A 23,721-nucleotide genomic window follows, 5' to 3' on the forward strand; every position below is an offset into this window, starting at 1 on the left:
CTCCATTATATATGGGAAATCTGAGCAGATTTTATGTAACATCTCAGTCTCTTAAAAGTACACTAAACTTACCAAGAAAGAGATATGAACATTTCACCAATGTTTTGTTCAGGAGGCTCAAAATGGTTACTTAGAAATCTAAGAAGTTTCAAAAGTCTATGAGGTTCTAAAAAATAATTATGCATAAAACATTATTTAATAAAATGGTTTTTAATGTTATTACTTAACATTCTATAATATATGGCTTTAACAATATTAAATGTGGGGCTTTTGCTTATAGAAATTACCTATAAATATCAAACAATTAAACCAGCTTTACGCAAAGCTACAAAAGATTTAGTCTAAAGTGATCAATGAAGCCGTATTTCTAGAAACCATGTGCAGCACTCAGGAATGTTATTTTAACACTCACGTCTTAACTACTGATGACTTCTGTTTATGCGCCATTCATTTTTCACTTAGTATAAAATACACCAAAAAGAATTTTTTTTTTAATTTTCAAAAATTTTCAAAATGTGCCATGAACCATTATGTGCATTTATATGAGAGGCAGACCTCTAATTATTACATGTAAACATTCAACTTTTAATCTAGCAAGGCAAATCTACAACCAAATACTTAATATAAATAAAGATTACCTGAAGGTAAACAAAAATTGAAAGAAATTTCCTTCTTTCCTGTTCAAATTCAAATCACAGACATTGAAATTGGAAATTGTTTTAATATGCTGGCAGCTAAAAGCTCACATAAATTTTATATATTTTACTCAAGCATAAGCCTATAAATCTGAGTTATCTTTTGTTTTGATTATGATATATGTTTTTTAGGACTCTATTACTTTACCATACATTGTTATAATAGATATACTTTGCAGTTTAGTGTTTTAAGAACTCACTTCAATGTTCCTATTCATATTTCCTCTTAAAATTGATTAAGTATATACTTTAGAAATAAAATAAGATTTGTTAAGCAAGAAAAGCTAATATTTTAAATCTGTACAATCACCAAATTTCAATTATTTTGTAGGACATACAGTACTTGTAAAAAATATAATGAATTAATATTGAAATTTCAAAATCAAGATAGATATTGATAAAACCTGTGAGTGGGCATTGAACGCTAAGAACAGGAAGGCAAAGATAGAGTCAGCCAGATGCTGTTCATGATACCCAAACAAGTAAGCAAATATTCCAAAGTGGTTCTCCTTGCTATGAGAAGAGTGAGCACACTGGGTCACTTTGCATTTAACATAGTCTTCAAAATGGAGAAGGAACCAAAATGTTGAACAGTGAAAGTGTATTAGTTATATAAGAACATTATTGAATAAAACATTTCTTTAAAATATATAAAATTCATTATGAAGGTTTTTATTCCTACTTCCATTACAGTATTTCCATAGGAATAAAATATCTTAATATTAGTCTCTCATGATTGACATGTATTTGTTCTTTCCTAACTTGAGATGAAGTTTCTGCTAAAACTTTCCAGGTATGGACAAGTAGAATAATTTTTTTTACAATTATTGAAAGTACACTAGGTGCACTAAGTCACAAAAAGAAATAATAACCGAGGTTTTAAAAAAAAATGAAGTGGAAAGTTACTGTGTGAAAGACCACGGTAGCCACGTGCTGTGAATTTCAGCCTCTGTGCCGACTGAATGATAAGGATGGAACTTAGGCAGGGACGCTGTTTTTAAGCATATAAAAGTGTTCAAATACAGCACTGATTTAATGCTGACTCTGCAGAAGATCCATTGCCCACAGGTATAAAGAAAAAGAAAAAATACAGCTCTAGTTTGAGTAATGTTCCCTGCTGAAACAAATTTACAGCAAAATAATAACCAAGATGCAAATCAACTCTGAGGTATCACTGCCATTTAAAAGAAAAAAAAATCTCCCATTTCCAACTGCAGATGTAGAAATGTCAATCTAACAGCAAATAGCTTACTATAAAAATGTGTGTGTGTGCCTGTGTGTGTTGTGTGTATCTTATATGTGTGCACACATACCGCGCGCAGAACACAGGCAACACTGGTTGAGTTTCCAAATTGGACAATGTTATGATGCGTTGATTCCCATTGGCTAGAAACTATAGAATATCACAGCCAAACCGCAATCTGACGAACAGTTTATTTCTTCAAAAGATTCAAAATTAGCTGAAGTAGCAGACACACAGCATATATTAGACCTTGAACAGGATAATAAGCAAAAATATGTGTCCAAGATCCTAAAGCAAAGAGAAAGTTCAGGCTTTCTACATCTAGTTGGGTAAAATAAAACAACGTACATTTCAAGGTTCCAGAGGCATATCTGCACAGACACTCTAATTATTAGTTCACTTTATCTTTGCTGGCTCAATGTGGTTCTCAGTTTTTTAATCACTTCTCTACTGACACAGCTAATGTGCCTACAAGTTGTCTAGAATTTTAATACTGCTAAATTTAGTGGTGCAAGTTGTGATTAAATTGAGAAAACTTGTTTAATGCAAGCCCTGATTGAAAAGAATACATGCTTATTTAAGGAAAATGTACAACTTTGCAAAAATTATATAGCGCTATATATAGTTTCACATTTAACAGCTTTACCAACCTGCAAAAAAGTTGGTTCTTGTAGAAAACTGCCAGGCTATGTAGTCTGAAATCTGGAGTCGTAATACCAGAGAGCTGTCAGTCAGCCATCCATCCATCTAATTGGCTTCTTACCATCTTTCCATCATGTTTTTTTTATAACTGGTCGCCTCTGGCTAAAATGCAAATCATGAGGAAGAGCCGTCTAGAAAAAGCTGCTGCTTTCTTAATTATCTGTCAGAGTATGGACCAGTGGACCCAGGGCTGCACTGTAGAGTTATGCTAAGCAGCAAGGCATCATGGGAATTGGAGTGACAGCTCATTTTCCTCCTGTGTTTTTCTATGTTCGAATGACAATGCAGAAATATGGGTTTTCCCACACTTTCTCTGAACACCTGGGCTATTGCTCAGGGGAGCACAAAGCCAAAACTGTCACATTTCCAGACATGGTCTTATTGCTGTCACTGTGACAGGATTGTTGACAAATGCCAGCAGTCATCTCCGCATCTTGGGAAATGTCTGCCATGATTGTGTCAACAGCCTGACAGAAATTGTTAATGTTTAAACTTCTTCCACTGACAGAATTCTGTCTTGCTGACAATATTTGTCATATGAAACTCAATCTTTGTCAAACTTGCTTAAAAATTAACACTTTCTCAATTTCTTTTTTTTTCCAGTTTACTGCCTAGCAGTGCAAAATTTGAGCAATATGATTTCAACAAGGTAAGGTAACACAGTAACTCAGGTCCACATTCCACCCAAATCTTCCAAACTTTATGGCTCACAGATATCTTGTCCTTTTGACCTTCACTGCCAGAATAATCAAACATCTACACATACATAAAATTTGCATCTCTCATTAATGTACACAGACATATAGAATATATGTATGTCTCAAGATTCAAAATTATGAATTATTCAAATCATACAAATGCTTTCACTAAGTACACCATTAGAAAAATTAATTAAGCTGCCGATTTTTTACTTAAATAAAAATCAGTTTCAAGTTTATAAATATGCATTAATCAATTTATTGAATTTAAGTATTTTAATTATTGCCTTGTTATTGTGAATTTTGATTTATAACATTACTGTGATAAGTTAAAGAGAATATTTTGCAGGAACTCTGAAAAATATATTTCACATGGCATGTTGTCAAAACTGGACTACTACAGAAATAGACTTAATTTATTAAATATGGTAAATATTTTTGAGAAGTATGTGTATGAATGGTGAAAAATTCAAGATATTTTTAACAAAGGAACATCATTTTAAAAATCCACAGGTGGCATATTTGAACAAACGTTTTTGTTGAGATACAATACTTAGGTTACTATAAGGTAGTTAAGTCATCTCTAGCTGGTCCAGAGATACACCCATTCACTCACTCACAGGATCTTACATTTCCCAGAAATGATATGAAAAAAGCAATTGGTCAAAGAAATTATGCTGTTCATCAATCCCTGACAGGATGGACAATCCATGTGAAATTAAGGGTGACAAATTGTTAATAATAATATAAATATTAATTTTAATATTATTAGTATATAGCAACTCATAAATATGGTATACACATATCAGTAGGTCCATTATTATAATATTGTATGAGTAAAATAGAAGTCTTCTAAAATGGAATCTGTCTGAGAGTGTAATTTACCCAAATTGTTGCCAAATATGATTTCTGATTACAGATACTGACTATAGCCACTGCTGCCTAGTTCACGGTCTTTGTCATCAGTGCTTTATATTATTTTCCTCTGTATTTTAAATCAAAATATAACAAACAACTCCAAAAGCAGACTGTACTGTGATAAGTACAAAATTGGAAATTTTATTATGAAAAAATGTTTTATGTTTTTAATCTCTTCCATATCTCTATTTAAATGTGCATAGCTGGCCTGGGCTCTGATAAAACTATATTTAAAAAGACGGGCAGTGTTCTGGCCTCGACCTGAAAGATGTAGCTTAACTGTTTCCGACTATGACCTAAGTTATTAAACAATCTCTGATTTCACGTTTCTCTTCTTTTGCATGCTAGTTTTGTTTGATGCTAAGGATACTTCTGGCATAACACTTTATTATTATCTCAGTTACTTACTCCTCAAAGTAATATTGAGGACTATATTGACCTCCTCATGTTACAAGAGAGAGTGTGTGGTTCAGAGAATTCAGATAATACCCTGCATGCCCCAGGTTATGAGAAATAAACATGTGGTTCTTATATGGGCCTGTCGTTATTCATTCCTGTTTAACACTTTAATGAAGTTTGAGGCCACATTTGGAGCCTAGATGAGAGGGAGACTGAAAGGATTATGGAAAAGACAGGGACGAATATAGATGAATTAATAAAAAAAATGTACTATTTGGCTATCAGAAATGTTTCCCATTTGACAGCCTGCCTCAGATCCACCAACACTGACCATTTCACAAATAAGATGTGAATTTGAGGGAAAGGCACAAATATGGTAGGAAATGTGCCTTGTAGGACACTTATTTCTATATAGGCTTGTTCTCTAAAAAAATTGAGAATGACATTGGTGATTATTAAATCTATGTTCATCTTAAATAAGTTGCAGAATGACCTCATTTCTCCATGTGCCTATGAAGTATTTGAAAATAGGATTAACATTGGAATTGAAGTTCTGAGTAAAATTGTAGTTCCTAGATTACAGTCCCTAACGTGGGCAGGCCTCACCCAATCTGTTGAAAGTATGAATAGAAAAAAATAATTAAGCTAGAGTATAGGATTCCCTCTGCACTCAGATAGAGACGTATTATGAATTGTCAAGGTTTTTAGGCCTTTGGACTTAGACTGGAAGTCACCATCAGCTATATTGGTTCTTTACTTTGTTGACAGACTCTATAACTTCTCAGTCTTCAAAATGAAAATAATTCCTTATCATTTCTATCCATATATCTACACATCTATATACGGACTTATAAAAGTAGAAATGTATTCTCTATATATACATATATGCATATATAATTTATCATGCTTTTCCAGGAAAAATTAAACTAACTTCTACTCTCTAAATAAATTAGGATTTAAGATTGACCTTGAGGAAGGAACTGAGTACACAGTACCTCCCCTGCTGTGCTGTGGATGGTCTAACACCTCTTCCTGCTGGTCAGATTCAGCTAGACATTATAAGGAGTATTTCATCAGTAGTCTGCTGACACCCTCTCTGTGCACCACCTCTGCAGAAGTAGACAGGTCACTTCTAGATAATGATCTTATTGTTTATCTGTCATAATTCAATACAACGCAGTTCCATTCATATCCATAGCTATTCATCTATTTTGCTTCAGGTTAAATGGCATAAGGAATCCAAAAAAAAGTATGCACCTTGATCCTTGATACTGGAGTGTTATATTAGCAATCCAAAGAATTTTTAAGATTGCTGATCAAAGCCAAGGTAGAAAAGCCAAACACTATCCTTTCCAACATGGTTCAGAGAAATCAGCAGCCAACATCTTGATTCCAAGCTTATAGATTCCAAACTCTGAGACAATGTGCTTTGTGGATTTTCAGATGTGCAGTTCATTCTTCATCCCTATACGAATGCATCCCGGGAAACTAATGCAGGCATCCACATATCAAATCAGTATTCCTCATTTTGGAGTCAGATTAAATCTAGACTAAATCTCAACTCCATCACATCCTCCCCATTAAACCTATATGACCAGAATTAGAGGGCATTTGCCAAAACATAGTCAATGATGAATTCATGTTTTAAATATCTTCACAATATATTCTGGTGTTATGACAAGACCTAGGTCAATCTCCAAAGTTATTTCAAATGTTTAAGAGAATCTAAACTTCACTCAGAGAATGTCTATCAATAATCTACATTCACCTACCACACACACACGTACACAAACACCTCCCCCACACATGCACTACACACATATACCACATAGGCACTACACAAATCACACACACACATATATACATATATCATACCTCCACACACACCTACACCACACACATACACTACAGACCACACACCAAACACATACACATATACCACACATACATATACATACATCACGCACCCCACATACACATACACCACACACACATACACCACACACACTCATACGTCATACACACATATACCATACACACATACACCACATACACACATACACCACCCACACATACAGCACACTCATGCACCACACACATTACACACCACACACCAAACACATACACTTACACCACACACACATATACATACATCACACCCCCCCACACATACACCACACACACTCATACATCATACACACATATACCATACACATATGCACCACATATACACATATACCACAAACACATATACAGCACACTCTTACACCACACACACTACACACCACACACATATGCACCACACACCGGGCACACACACCAAAAACATATACATGTACATACACACTCATAGGCCACACACATGTACCACATACACACATACACCATATTCATACACCACACACATATCACATACATACCAAAAAAAAACACACATCACACACATATACACCACACATATATACACCCCATATTCACACACATACATCATGTATACACAAATACACTATACACACACCACACACACAGACACATATACCACACACACAGAAACACCATGTATGACACACACATTGCATACACATATTCACACACAGACACATCACACCACATACATACAACACAGACATCACACACACATACACCACACCACAAACCACACCCAACACACATATACTCCACTATTACACACATATCACATATATACACAGAGTATATACCACACACTCATGCACACACAAAACACATTGCACACACACACCAAACACATACACAGCACACATAGTACACACACAATACACTGCAAATACCACACACACATACACACACTCATACCACATACACTACCTACACTGCTCACATCACACACACACACACACACACACTCACACACAGTGACCAAAATTAAAACTGGTAATAATTATTTTCTGACCTCTCCTAATTTTCAAGAAAAATAAGGTATGGAACTTTCTCCCTAAACACTGTAGCATGTGAAGGTGTTGCATTAGGAGCCACTCTGACTATGACTATGATTTCTCAAACTCAAAATAGATATTTTTGTGTAGTATGAATGAAACTACAAATACAATGAGGAAATACCTGGTATTTGCAAAGTACTTTTGGGGGTACAAAGAAATGCATGGATGGACCTGTGAGGTGTATCTCGGTGGTTAGTACCAGGAACTCGGAGATCATCCATGCATGGAGACTGTCAGATAGGTTTTCCGAAAGATGAGGCAGCCTTTTATTCCTAGATCCGAGAGATTACATTTTTACAGCTCAGCTTCAGAAGCAGAAGAATAATCATTATGTTCATAGATTATTTACCCAATGAATTTTACTTTTATTGGACTTTTCAATTACCTTATAAGGCACTGCCTACACAACCACTATTTCAATATGAATCAAATAATTGTTTCTGAAAAACATATCTCTCTGACCCCTGATGAAAGTATTTTTAAGAGATCAGCTATTATGAGGCTTGAGCTCACAGTGTCTTCTGCATGCCAGGCAAGCACTCTTCCAATGAGTGATTCCCACAGCCAATTTATCTTTTTTTTCTTAGCATCCTCTAAAGGAAAAATGTTTTTAAGCTTATTATACTGTTTTGTGTTGCCAAATTCTATGTGAAACAGTAGAAAATAGGCTTGGAGGATTCTCCGTGTTAAGATATGTTATGAAGTTTCTCCCCAGGGACTCATGATTTGAAGGCTTGGTCCTAGGCTTGTGGCAGTATTAGATCAAGATGGTACAACTGGATCAGGATGTACTGACTTCATCAGTGGATGAATCTGTTGATGAGTTTCCAGCTGCATGGGCTGTTAGTGATGGAGCCTCATTGGTGGAAGGAGGTGACTGGGTGTTTATATTTAAAGGGTGTAGCTTGTTCAAGGATTCCCTTTCTCTGGCTTTCCTGTCTGCCAGAAAAGGACCACTTTTGTGCATGATACCCCCCTCCTACACACACACACACACACACACACACACACACACACACACACACACTCAATGAGGCCCAGAGACCATGGACTAAAACTTCTGAGAGCATATGCTAAAATGATTACTTTCTCCTTTGAACACTTTTCTTAGCTTATGTTTTGACACCAAGAAGAAAAGTGACCAGCACGCCATACAGAACAAGAGTTCAAACTTTCTCAAACCTCAGAGAAGAATCACGTAATTTATAATGTAATCTAATAGCAGGGAAAAGTTATGAGGAGACAATAATGTAATCACACACACACACACACACACATACACACACACACACACACAAACATGCAGAGAAAATGATTCAGCTTTCTCCACTTTATGAGGAGACAATAATGTAATCACACACACACACACACACATACACACACACACACACACACACACACACACACAAACATGCAGAGAAAATGATTCAGCTTTCTCCAAGACACCAAAAACAGCAAAGAAAATGAAAAATTACATTTCAAGGATTTGACGAAAGCAAACTGATTTTACATTGTACAACTTTAATAACTGACATAAATATCTGAGCTGATTATCATAATGTCATAATTAAAAGTATTTCGGAGTATAATTGTGTGATGAAGGAGTTGGAAAACAAAATAGAGGAATCGAATAAGAAGCTGAGAAATGAAACAGTATCTTAGTATTCAAGGTTTTGCACAGTTGGTGTCATTGGGGAGTAGAAGGAAAATGAATAAAGGTAGAGAGAGGTGAGCTACTGAATTAGGACAGTAGGAAATGAGGCATTTAACACCAATTACCATACTATTTTGTCTTTATTCCCAGGTTTTATGAAATGTCCTGATATCCTTTGGGAAATGTATCATACAAATGATAATATTCTATTAATTATATTCAAAATGACACTCATTTATATCAAATTATACTCAATAGAATTTATTTTAAGCAAACCTACAAAGTTGGGGGTTATAGCTATATAAACTTTGGCAAAGCAAATCTCTGAACTACCTGTTTTGCACTCCGAATGCTGCCAATTGCAACGTTTATTTTTAGTACGTAGTTCTCTTTATTTCAACAGAAGTGGGGTTTTTTTCTGCTTCTCTTTAATATTTTTCTTTGTAGTTTTTCTCTTCAAGAACAGAAATGTTGTGATCCTTCATATTCTGGTCTTCTGATGATTTTAATACACCTTTAAATGTTTTATGGAAATCTAACCTGCTTCTCCAAAGGACCTCAACCATCCACTCATTTTTCCAACCTGGTAGAAAAGGCCAAATTTTCTGACTCAATCTTATCGATAGGTATGCATGGACTGCGGAGACTGGACACAGGCCGATAACCCGTTTTCAACTTCTTTTAAGTAAGCATTGAATCTGCAAATCCAAATGCTTTTGTGTAAGACTGAAAATTCTGCAAAGTTAGTTTTGTCTCTACACATAAAACTCCAGATTTTGATACCTGAAGATGAAATTTTGAAGTTTCAAGGAATGAACTGCAATTCACATTTACTGCAGAGGTAAGCATGTATCATGATCAAATCTTAATATTTTGAGGGAGTATTTTTGAGGCTAAGGAAGTTACTATTGGGAGTAAATTATTCTTGGGACTCGGCTTTGTGTATAAAGAGAGTCCTGCACAATCCTGTAGGTTACTTCCCCAACCCATGTCTTATACCAATATAAACCTCTTCAGAACAGATTGTGAAGTTACACTGATTTTAATTTATTGGATGAACAAAAGCTCTCCTGGGTTCTGAATGAGTCCACTCCCAGTAAGCATTATCAGAAGGCAGAGGTACCACAGTTCCCCATAGATCCTGGAATTTAATCAATATTCAAAAAGCATGTTATGGAAAGATTAAAGGAAGAACCCAGCAAATTTTTTTTAAATCCATTTTATTGGAATTCTGGATGAGGTCCTCCCTGTTCATGCATGTAGATATTGTGTGTTTGAATGCAGTTTTTGAGTTTGATCTGAACTATTTTCTTCATCTAAGTTAAGAGCAGGAACTTCACGTAGAATTCTGTGCATTCTTGGGCTTATAATAGTGTTCTATGCATAGCAATATCTGAATTAAAATTAGAAAGCAATGGCCGTGAAACCAAGGTATAAGTACTTTCAAATTGTCAGGCTAATACAGGTCAAGAAAATGACAGTTGATAAACAGCTTCACTGGTAACTCTTGCTTGATATGCATAGAATGACATTTCAATCTATAGAAATTAGATTTGAAATTAGAATAATTAAAACAATCTAGATGGAAAATCGTCTCCTCTTAATGGAAATGATTAATTTGTGTGTGTACATGTGTGTGCGCGTGTGTGTGCATGTGCGCTTGGTGTGAGAAAGGACCAGTAAAGGCCAAAAGTCTTTCACAGCAACTTCAAGCATTTTATTTCTCTGCCTTTTAGCCTTTCTATATTTCTGTGATACTTCAAAAGAACTTTCTAGCACTAACAGGAAACCAATTATTTCACCACTCTAGAACCTATCTCTCTCTCTCCACTAACTTATAAGAAAAGCACCATCAACTTAAAAGTTCTAAGAAGAAAATTTTTAAAAAAAATTTAAAATGCCAAACAGAACAAAGAAGTTAATTAAGATGTTGCGTGTATGTCGCCAAAAGTGGTATCTCTTTAAAATAATGCCTCTCAATTAAGTTTATCAAAACTAACTTCTGCACTTTGACATGAAGGTTTGGGTATAACACATGTCAGTCTGGCCACTCCATCACAGAAATGACTTTCAAATGTGCAGCAGATGGTAATCAAATTTGACTTGAGTCTTTTGAAGATGTATGTTAGGATTAACAAGACATGGACTGCACAACTCAGAAATTAAGGAAAGTCTTCTCTACAAGAGGACTGTGATAATAATTTGGGGTGTTAGGATCAGGTGTCAACATGAGCCATTTCCAGAACAGCATGGCTGTGACAAGATGTGGGGTGGGGTGATAGAAGTTGTTACCAAAGTCATGTATGAATGACACTTGCTGACTTCTCTGGTAACCCTGTGGTATATTAACATAAATCTAAAATAGCGTAACATCTGATCATGTGCTTGTGACAGCTCTCGAGCATTCACATATACAAAGGACATTTGCAGCTTTTAAGTGTGTGTGCTCTGTGGAAGAGGATCGTGGAGTCCCACCCACACTCCATATGGCTGCCAAAATGTCCTTATTGTGATCAGGATGTGAATTAACGACAGGCGTCAATCACTGCATCCTTACAAAGCTCTGATGATGATGGGTTGTTGGTAGTTTATCAATACCATTATACTTCAGATAACAAATGCTCTGCAGCATTCACAAGAGACCACAAAATAGGACATTGCAAATGAAAATAAGTGAAGAAACTTCATTATCACAGTTCTTGTTTCCAACTTTTGAAATTTCCATGAAGAAATCATAAAACAAAACATCAATTTAAAAAAAAAGTTAGAGGTAGTTGCTGTACAGGAAAATCACGGAGAAAATGTTTGACACTTAGAATTTATTCTATTGTTTGAAATACCAGAATTGTTTCAATTCTAGATTTTGCATTCTATCATCTCCTGCCTCCTCTCCAGGTGGCCTATTATGTAAAGTTGTCTCAGGTCCACACCCAATTTTTATGAGAAAACACTTGGATACTAATTCTAGTTATTGAACATATGCTAAGTTTTTGAAGTCGTAAACTATTTAGTCTTTATATCAGTTTTATGAATTAAGTACCAGTAATTTTCGCTCACAGATGTAGTAACTGAAGTGCAGAGGCCTGAGCGTACACAGCTACTAAATTGGAGAGCTGCAGTTAACAATGCCAAGTTTTCTGCCTGATCCAAGTGTTTTAATCATGATTTCTTCCTGTAACATCCTTCCATATAGATTCTCACTCTGCCCTTGCCTCCAGAACCCTGGATGCAAAGTCCCCAAGCAAACACTCATATACTGCTGTGTTAGTATTTATTGAATACATAAGAGAGTACCAAAGGTATCTATAAAAATGGATTTGAAAACAAAGGGTGTACAAAAGTACACAGTAAACTTTCTCAGGTCTTGTATCTTCCCAAATTCTTGGAGAAATTTAGGCAAATCTTTTCCCTTTGCTAAACCCAGTTATTTGTCTTCTATAAGCAAAGGAACTGATATGAATATTTCTATGGAGAACTGTAATTTGAATATTCATATGAACACCACCTTTTAAATGAAAGTATAATATTTGGGCTAGTATACTTACACTTTAAAGCAATAGCCATCATTCCCCTCAACTTCATTCCAATGTATGCACCTTGCTATTTTTTATACCATGATTGATGGTAGATTGTTCCTCTTCTCTTTATTTTTGATGTATCTTACCCTCTAGACTGTATATACTTGAGGATGGAAAAAGATGTTAGTTTGTTTACCATTTTAGACCTATTACCAAATCCAGAAAATGGTATATTCTAGACCTGTACAAATAATTTACATGGTCCACATTACAATCTGATGTAGATACTTAGAAACATTGGAAATGCTATCTGCATTATATAACATTTTAAATGCAGGTCCCAGCAGACTTGCAGCTTGGTCAATTCTTTGACAAATATTTATGTTGACAGTAGACTAAACGATAAACCCAAGGAAGTGACAGGAAGCCTATAAATACCTGAATGCAGAATGCATAAGAGACCACAGTAGGTCAGGAATAAATTCCTAAAGTAAGATTTGTTGTCCAAGAATAGTTGTGATGAGTTTGAGTTGCTCAAAAACCAATAGAAGAGTTTAAAAGAAGGAAAGGGTTGAGCAGAAATATGAGCCCAGACATTTTTGAGAAGTTGGGTGACTTAGGAATAGACTAAAATATTAGTGATCCTATTTGCTAGGCTTAACAGAGAAGAACCATTAAGGCACGAGAGAGTGAAGAATTTATGAAATTCAGAGGTAATGGATGAGCAGCAGCATGCAGGGAAAGGAATAAAAGTTGGTTGAATATGATTTGGCCCATGTTGTGTTTAGAACCTGAACGTTTTTCACTTTCAGCTAATGATACCACAACATTTATTTATTTTCTCTCATTTTGGACATGGCAGTTTGTTTGTAGTCACCATTGTGGATAACTCCCTCATATCATAAGGCTGTCATGACATAAGGTAATAAATATAATTGAATATGGAAAAAATAAACTGTTGAAGGAATTGTATAAAAATCTCAGCAACTTGTGTTTATCTGGCTATTTCTCCTCCAAGAGTAAAGAGCCTGGGCAGATGGTTTCTGCAACAAAGAAGGAAAATGAACAAACAATGCAGAGGGACACTGGCCCAGGGACCACAGTGCCCAAGTGATCCCTGTCAGGCCCGAGTGGTGCTCCAAGCAGTTAACCAGACAGGATCTGCCCACAGTGTGCTCTCACTCTCTCACAGTTTTGTTTATATTGCTGAATTTCATAAAGTCTTCCCTCACACTTCCCATTATAGATACCAGAGAAATGTATGCTTTCCTAAAAAGAATTAAACTCTGTTTACTGCTCTAGGTATCATTTAGTTTGTTATTCTATTTTTCTCAAGTTGCTATTTTATATTTAATGGTTGCAGAATAAAGTCTGTGATTTAAAATAATGATAAATCTGGAAGTTGGAAAGCTATCCTGATGTGTATCTAGTTCATATTGTGGAGCAATATTTAATGATAACTTTTATTGTTTTTGCAAACCCCTGGAAAGGAGATAGTACATAATGTATCTTAGCTACTGCTAATTTACTGATCAGTGTCATTGATAATGCTTTGAAGTTGTGTTATTTCTATTTTATACTAAAACAAGCCAACAATAGATGATATACTTAACAAAAGATACAAAATAAGTAAGTTTGAGATCCATTGCTCACTATAATTTCGACAAAATATCTAAATTGATTAAGCTGTCAGATCAGAATTCTAGATTCCTTTGATTTCTTTGTATACAATCCTACATGGTAGTATACTCAGATTTAGTCACTTTTTAAAATAATATGTATTTATTTTTATTTTATGTGTATGAATGCTTTGCAGGCATATATGTAGGTATATCACATGGATGCAATACCCAAGCAGGCCAGACAGAAGAGGGGTTTGAGTCCCCTAGAATTTGAGTTACAGATGGTCTTAGCAACCATGTGGTAGCTAGGAACTGAACCTGGATCCTCTACAAGAGAAGCCACTACTCTTAAACCCTGAGCCATCTGTCCAGCCACACATTTAGTCAGTTTCATCTCTATATTTTAAAGGTTTCTCTTTGGATCAAGACATTTACTACACTGAATTAATTCATCATTGATATTGAAATAAAGGTAGGTGGCAGAAAATTGAAGAAAAGTTATAATAAAGGTGCTAAATGGGTCGCTGAACACAATACTTTGGTGTAATTCACAATATTTCCTAATTTCCATGCTGTAACTAATATGTTGTTTTAAAGAAGAAACAAAAAATGGTTTCTACATATAGTATTTATTTTATTACCTTTCTACCAACTCAAGAATATCTCTGTTTTGTACTTTTTGAGAATCAATCTCTGTTTTATTAATATTTACTAAGACATGAAGAATGAAAATTTTATGGAGGGGGAAAATCTATATGCTGAGTTAACTCATTTTACAAATGAAAACAGACACATATATGTAGGACTGTTACTAGTTACAATTATCTTCTGATTAGACACCTATTTATGAAAGTTATATAACTTTTTGAATCATCACAAGTTAACAAAGTATGTATTTTTCTTACTTAGTATATGAAGAAATTAAAATGAAGATAGTGTTATAATTCATCATGGCATTTAGCATGGGTTCAAATTGAATGCCAAACACAAACTCTTTATGCTACATCAACTTTCACTTCCATAGCAACACAGACAAACTTTAAATTCCATTTGCCTAGAAAGACATTTGGGGAAAAAGAAAGCAATTCATTTTTTTTTATTTATTTGGACATTGATGTGGTTATTTGATCTTGAAGCTGGTGTTGGATCATCCATTGGTGTTTTCCCTTGGGGATAACAGGGTAGATGGGCTCTTTGGGGGGGCGTGCTACGGGATGGAGCCAGTGAGGATAAGGGTATAAAGATGATTAAGATTGTTTGAGATATTTTGTATGAAATACACAAATTATTCAATAAAAACAAATTTTAAAAAGATTTTATTTGGGCAAATGAGGCAGAGTCCGATTTTCAAACAAAAATTTAAAAATTTTCGCATTCTCTCTGAACTGTAGCCTATTTTGTCTAAATTATGCCTTAATTCATACATTCAAATTTTCAGGTCAAACCATAATCGTTCCACTTATTTATGTGTTCTTCAGTATGGTTCACCTATTTTCTACAATATTCAATGTACTGGACTTATATTACTTTCTTAAAGTTATTCTCAGTATTTTAATTTTTAAAACTCTCATGAATGGTGGTGTTTCCTTGATTTCATATTTGGACAGTTTTTTTAATGCTTTTGACTCATATAGATTTTACATATTGAAAATTTTTTGAATTTTTTTACTTCTAATATTTTTTCGTAGTCTTTAGAGTTTTCTGAGTATGGTGATGGTATTATAATGTATAAACATCTTTTCTTAAAAAAAAACTGCTTCAAAACCTCGCATCTCATGGGCTAGGGAGATAGCTCATTCAGTAAAATGTTTGCCTCAGAAGCAAATTCTTTGACTTTGGTCCTCAGAATCCTCATTAGAACTAAAATTAAACGAAGTATGGCTGGTCATCTTCTAGTACTGGCCAGTCAGTCTAGCCTAGTCTGTTTGGCCTAAGCTCCAGGCCAAACAGAGACTCTATCTTAAAACAAGAGGAGAGAGCAGTGTCTGTGGAAAGACAACTGAGGCTGTGTTGTGGCCACCATATGTACACAGACCTTTGTGAATGAAAACTTCCAGGCATCTACACACGTATGAGCATATGCACACACCAACACACACAGAATTATTTAGGTCATACAAAGCTAACCAGAGAGTAAATAAAACATTTCAGTAGGCTCTATGTTCTTAAAGTGGCTATCTGAAAGTTAAATATTGTTTGATTTGTTAGTATAGTACAGCAGGGAAAGGTATAACTATGTATGGTTTGATTTCATAATTTTTCTCAAAATACTCAAACATTTGAATTTTCCCATTTTATGATATGTTTCATTTAATTTCTATATTAAGTAAGATAATTTTGTTACATTTTCCAAGAGTATGGAGTGAATTCTGAGAACAGGAGACCTATATTCAGGAATAGTTTGAAATTTTAACAAATTTGTAACAAATTAAATGAGAGACAATTATTCATAATGTATGCACCTATGAGTAATGCCTTGCGAACCTCTGCTGAGTAGAAATATAAACACTGATTTCTTAAAGTTTTGAGAACTTTATCTTTTTTGAAATACATGCATAACAAAATCCACATATGTTGTTCAAAATCACATTCAAAATATTCATAGCACCACTATTTATAATAGTCATACATTTTCAAAAGTAAACTTTTCTTCCACATTAAAATTGGTAAATAAGTGTTAATATATTCAAACAGGAGAATTTGAATGAACAGCTTCTCACTATGTATAACTCCATGGTCAAGTCTCACAAACATAATGGTGTGCAAAAGAAATTAGATTCCAAATACTATTTATATATGGCTCTTTGGGATATAATTAAATAGGTACAAAGCTAAGCTATAGCAATCAAAGCCCAATAATGTTTTCTTTGTTTTGTTTTGTTTTGTTTTAGTCTTTTTGAGATAGGTCTCCCTGTAGCCCCAGCTGGCCTGGACTTGCTATGGAGACCAGGCTGGCTTTGATCTCCCAGAGATCTGCCTGCCATTGCCTCCCCAGTGCTGGGATTAAAGGCCTGTGCCACCATGTCTGGCATATGGTTATCATTTTTAAAGATTCACTGATTTTTATTTTATGTGTATGAGTGTTTTGTCTGCATGTACATATATATATATACCACATATGTGCAGATCCCACAGAGGTGAGAAGATGGCATCAGATCCCTTGCAACTGTAGTGTCAGATCCCCTGGATCTGTATTTACAGGTGGTTGTGAGCCACCATGGGGGTGCTGGAAATGGAATCCAGGTCCTCTGCAAGAGCAGCAAGTGTTCTTAACCATTGAGACATCTCTACATCCCCTGGTTATTATTTTTTTGTTTGATGTTTGTTTGGTTTGGTTTGGTTTTGTGTTTTGTTTGTTTTTTTAAGACGGGGTCTCCTGTAGACCCAGCTGGCCTGGAACTCACGAGGTAGACCAGGTTGGCCTGGATCTCACAAAGATCCTCTGCCCTCTGTTTTCCCAAAGCTGGGAATAAAGGCATGTGCCACAATGCCTGTCTTTAGTTATCATTTTTTGAGGGACAGACTGGGTAATGACTTGAACACTAATAATTACCTATTTGGATCTGGATGCAAATTCTATAGGAGCATTCATCAAAATCTATTCAAAAGTGTGTTCTGCAAACTTTTCTGTACTTAATTACACAAAGTTCTTAAAACTCAAGAAAAATTCCATATTTATTTCTAATAAGCTAATTTTAAGAGTAGATTCAAATAAATCTCCCATATATTTTATCTATCTATCTATCTATCTATCTATCTGAGCCCTTTACTTTTTATATCTTATACATGGTCCCATTCTTGTTATTCACACACAAGAATATTATGTTATGACAGTAAATATGTACCAATTCCACTTTAGTGGAGGAGTCTGAACCCCACACTGCCACCAGTTGAATTTCCATGATTCGCTCCCTCTCTCTGGTTATGTCTCTCCTCTGCTTATACATGAACATACACACTAAATGATAATATAGCATTATAACAATATCATAAACATTCTTAAAAAGAGAATTACTTCTAATGTCATCTATCAATTTTAAATCACTACATACATCTATAGTACACTAACCTGCACAACCTAACACACTACTTAGGAAAAACTTAAATTCCAGACTAATCTCAAAATAATACTATTTTGCTTCTAGTACAAAATTATTGCAATACCAATCTAAGGTACCCCTACTTAATTCTCAGGTAAAGCCAGGATGGGCAAAGCTGAATACTGCATAAAAATATGGTGGCATAAAAGCTGGCAGGAGAAAAATAGAAGAAATTTTCAGTTTGGACAGCCTAGTCTGAGCCTTCGAAATTATTCCAATGCCATTCAATTTTTATTCTGGGTGAATATGTGGGTCAGTTGCTCATTAATTCAGCTGGCTTTCAATTCTAGGCTACTATTATTAAATCCTTTATTCAGATGTTATTCAAATGAGTCTCTCTATTAAAAGAAGTGAGCGGATACAGACAAAACATATTGTTAGTAAATCCTCCAGTTTGGCCACACATTAGTGATGGATTTGGCACTCTCAGTGTCAAGTACTCCATTGGCATCTGTTACAACAGAACCAAGACACAAAGAGTGAAATGAAAACAAGCGGATGCAGGGACAGGAATGAGACAGAATGTCTGAAATGTTCAGCAAATTCTTTGTCCCTAGAGACACTTTCAACTTCTCACAAACTGACCTAGAGTTCAGGACCACAGCCTCTAAGTCCTTTTCTGCAGCAGTATAGAAGGGTAAGCACATAATGCACAAAAGTTTGGACAGACAGCTGCTGTTGTCTTCAAGTATGTGAAGAGTATCTCTAATGGACTACTGTCTTGTGACTTTCTTTTAGGTACCTCTTCTACTGAACACACATGTGTATTTCTCCACCTAGATGCCTAAGTGTCTCAGCAGGTACCTGCCTGAGCATTAAAGGAGACTTAACAATCTTTATCATGCTACTTGCTATTGATGCTCAACAATCCTGAATACCATTCTAGAAAACATTTATTCTCTAAACTCTTGCACTACCAAGCAATCTGACATCATGAAAGCCGTTCTTCACCAGCAGCTCAATGGTAATGAATGGACTCTGGAGTTGGGTTCGGTTCCTTCTACCAGCCCTGGGAACTATGTCTCTTGACCCAATTGCTCTTAGATCCTTCACATGTACAATGAATGATTTTAAATATTATCAACTCAGAGGGCTTCATACAAATTAAATGAGGAGCTGGAGAGATGGCTCAGTGGTTAAGAGAACTTCCTGCTCTTGCAGAAGACCCAAGTTCAGTTCTCAACACCCACATGGCAGCTCACGACTGTCTGGAATTCAAGTTCCTCTTCTTGCCTCCACAAGTACAAGGCATACACGTGATACACCAAAATACATGCAGACAAAACACTCATACCTATGAAATAAAAATAAAATATATCTTTAAAAATTGAATGAATTAAATTTGGATTCTTTAAGATGATATCTGGCATATGGTGAACATAATTTGATGTCTTAACTCATTATTATTGATTAGTAGCTTCCTGAGAAAAAAAATCTTTTAAATAAGAATTCTTGAGGATGCCAACAACCTAGATCAAAAGAATGACTTTATAATGGGAAAACAACAGACAGCTTATGAAGTCATTAGAACAAAATCGTAGACAAACATTTTAGCTCTCAAAACATGTCCTCTTCCTAATTCCTAACTACTCTGCCAGATCATTGAGGCTAAGTAAAATGAAGTAGCCAGAATATAGAAATAACATTAATAAACACTAGTGCTGAGGTTGTGCTGTTAATTCTTGTGGCACAAGGATTTGGAAACATGCAACTTGTAGTGAGAATGCCATTGAAACACTCAGCTACACAGCCATGTTCACAGCTGGTTACCATGTATAGGTATTAAAGTCTGAATCTCTGTTTCGGTCCTTCACCACCCTGTGGGCAGCACATCCTGATGCCTCTAAAACACCCAGTTTCTGTATCCCAGTGGTACACCAAGTACAGAATAGCCAACATCAACTTCTCTCCAGAATCCCATTCCCATGAATTGCCACTCACTTTGTTACCAGGGTAAAACACTATTATCAGCCCCTCTCTCTCTCCACATGTTTTTCTCTAACTCACATTATTTTCTTAATTTAGAACAACATTTCTTTTGCTGGAATAACTACTGGAAATTTCTTTTACTGGAATAACAGTAAAATTTTCTTTTACAAAATTTCTTTTACTGGAATAACAGTAGTTTAAATGCTTCTCTACTGTGTAATTTCCATGATCCATTCTTTTTTGTAAGCATTAATTTTTAATAACTACATGATTAGAAGAAGCATTTCACTACAGATTTAACATATTCAGTAACACACTCCAAGGAAGAGTACATCTCTTTCACAAGTGGGTGCAAGGTTCTAGGTTCACAGTTGAGTTAATAGTTATACAATACTGAACTCAGTATAAGCCCTTTAAGACATAAAACTGAGTGAGTTTTTTAACCTTTAAAAGAGATGTCCATTTCATTTCAGAATATATTGTTCCTTGCAGGAAGACTCATTGTTTTTGCTACTAACACTGAGATGTTGGCGCATGCATCCGTAATTTGTATGCATCTGATTATTACTAGTCATAATCGGTTGCATTTGGATACTTGGCACCTGTGTATGCCTATGAAATCATAGAGTAGATATCAATGGTAATGTTTATCACCTCTATTAATTAGCATGATGTAAATTGCCATGCTTCCTCCTCAAATATAATACATTTTTTAAAAATTTGTTGATTTTTTTGAGTGTGTGTATATCACACAGAACATCCCAAACCATCTTATTTGACTATACACCCACTTCCCAGATGGCACCCTCCCATAGCCTCCTTCCCTCCACTAGAGCCCTTATACTCTGATATCCCTGCTACTATCTGCTGTGTTGTCGGCATCCCCAGCCATTCCCCAATACTTGCCCTTCTGGTGAACCTAGTCAGTCTATCTAGAGGTCTTCGTTTTAGGAAGGTCAGCTGTTCCTCCTCTAGCATCAATCAGTTGCCAATATTCCTTTAGATAAGTTTAGGGTGTGCTGTTCATTTTCCCAGTTCTATGCTGGGTTACTATTGGGGAGTCCCTTTGGTCATCCTGGCCAACAACTTAAACCAAGGTTATCTCCTATCTGGCATTGTTGCTTGTTATGTAGCCTTTAGCTATGCATATGGACTCTTAAGAAATTATATTGACCGCTTTAATCTTTGGTTATACTTTCCTTTTGGATTTTTAAGACCATACAGTTGGCCCAGATAAGCCAAATTATTTTTACTATTAAAGTTGTTTGAGGATCTGTTCCTCAGGGGTCACATGGGCTTGGGAAGAGCCCCTGGATCCTTTCTTTTACTGCTCGACCACAGTTGGCTTTGCTTGAAAGCATGGAGAAAATGATTCCTCTGTGTTGACCACCCTCTTTGTAGACTGGACACTGGTTCAAGTCCATCTGGTGGCGTCTCCTCAGCCTCCTTGATCAAGAGGACAGGTGACCCACCAGAATTACAGGACATTTTGAAAGATGCTCATAATCTCCTGGATCTAGTCCACCTAGGAAGGCAAGAAGCAAAAACTGTCCTTTATGTCCCACTGACAAAATTAATATAGGCCTCAAAGTATGTCTGTTAAACATCCAAGAAGGTTAGTTCCACCAGTCTGGTACTTTTAATTACTGTGTGTCATGTAGATAAATCTTGGGCAAAGACCAATTGTTCTCAGGTAAACCCTACCTAGACATATATTTCTTGATCTGCTATGTATAATTTGTCAGTAGGTTGTAGGAGTAATATGGTTCTCTCTGGTTTTCAAAACTAGCTCAGCATTATTTATCTCTTGCATTGTCTCACCTCTCCACCATAGTTTTCCCAGATTAAGAAGCCCCCATTTCCCCCCTTTGTCCCTTAATAGTACCCATCTCCTAATGTCCTACCTCTCTTGAGCTCATTCTTTCCCCTTAACCCCTAGGTTTCTTGTATACCCTTCCCTCCCTGCCTCCTTTAAACTAACCCAATTTTTATCCATATCTCCCTTATTAAGGCCTGTTTCCTACTCTTCTTCTCTTTCAGGTTCTTTCTTTTCCTTTACCTCCCTGTTTCCTTTCTGAGTCTGTGTTACTTCACTTAGTATAACAGTTTCTAGTTCCATGCATTTATCTGCAAATTTCTTCATTTCATCTTTATTACTTAGTAAAACTCCATCTTATAAATGAACCACATTTTCATTATCCACTCGTCAATTTAGGGACACTTATGTTGCTTCCATCTCTTAGCTATTGTGAAAAGAGCAGCAACAAACATGGATGTACAAGTGTCCCTGCAATACGATGAGTTCTTTGGGTATATGCCAATGAGTGGTATAACTGGGTCAAATGGTAGGTTGATTTATATTTTCTTAAGAGTTCTCCCCACTTCTTTCCATAGGGGTTGAACAAGCTTGAAGCCCCACCAGCAGTGGATGAGTGTTCCCCTTTCCCCTCATCCTCTCCAACATTTGGTATCATTTGTTCTCTTGATCTTAGCCAGTCTGACTAGGGTAAGGTGAAATCTTAAAGTGAATTTAATTTGCATTTCCCTAATTATTAGTGATATTGAACATCTTTTAAGATGTTTCATAGCCATCTTTACTTCTTCTTTTGAGAACTCTCTGTTCAGCTCCTTAGCCCATCTTTTAATTAGGTCGCTTCTTGTCTTGATTCTCTCTTTTTCGAATTTGTTATATATTCTGGATAGTAAACTTCTGTCGGATGTGTCGCTGGTAAAGATTTTCTCCCATTCTGTGGGTTTTCTGATCGTTTTCCTGGTTGCCTCCTTTGATGTAGAGAAGCTTTTTAGTTTCATGGGGTCCCATTTGTTAATTCTTGCCCTTGTTTCCTGAGCAATTGATGTCCGATTTAGAAAATCCTTTCCTGCACCTATATCTTGTAGGTTTTTTCCAATGTTTTCTTCTAACAGTTTCAGAGTTTCAGGCTTTACTTTGAGGTCTTTGACCCATTTGGAATTGACTTTTGTGCAAGGTGAAAGATAGGGGTTTAGTTTCATTCTTCTACAGGTGGAGATCCAGTGTTTTGCCAGCACCATTTGCTGAACATGCTCTCTTTCCTCCAGTGAATATTCTTGGCCCCTTTGTCAAATATCAGGTGGCTTAAATCATATTTACTCATATTTAGATTATGGGTCTATTTTTGTGCCGGTACCATATTGTTTTATGATTATAGCTCTGTAATACAGCTTAAAATCTGGTATAGTAATACCAGCATTGCTCTTAGTGCTCAGGGTTTTGATTAAGGTTGCT

Source organism: Nannospalax galili, unplaced genomic scaffold (assembly GCF_000622305.1).
Source record: "Nannospalax galili isolate Female #2095 unplaced genomic scaffold, S.galili_v1.0 scaffold329, whole genome shotgun sequence".
Lineage (NCBI taxonomy): Eukaryota > Metazoa > Chordata > Mammalia > Rodentia > Spalacidae > Nannospalax > Nannospalax galili.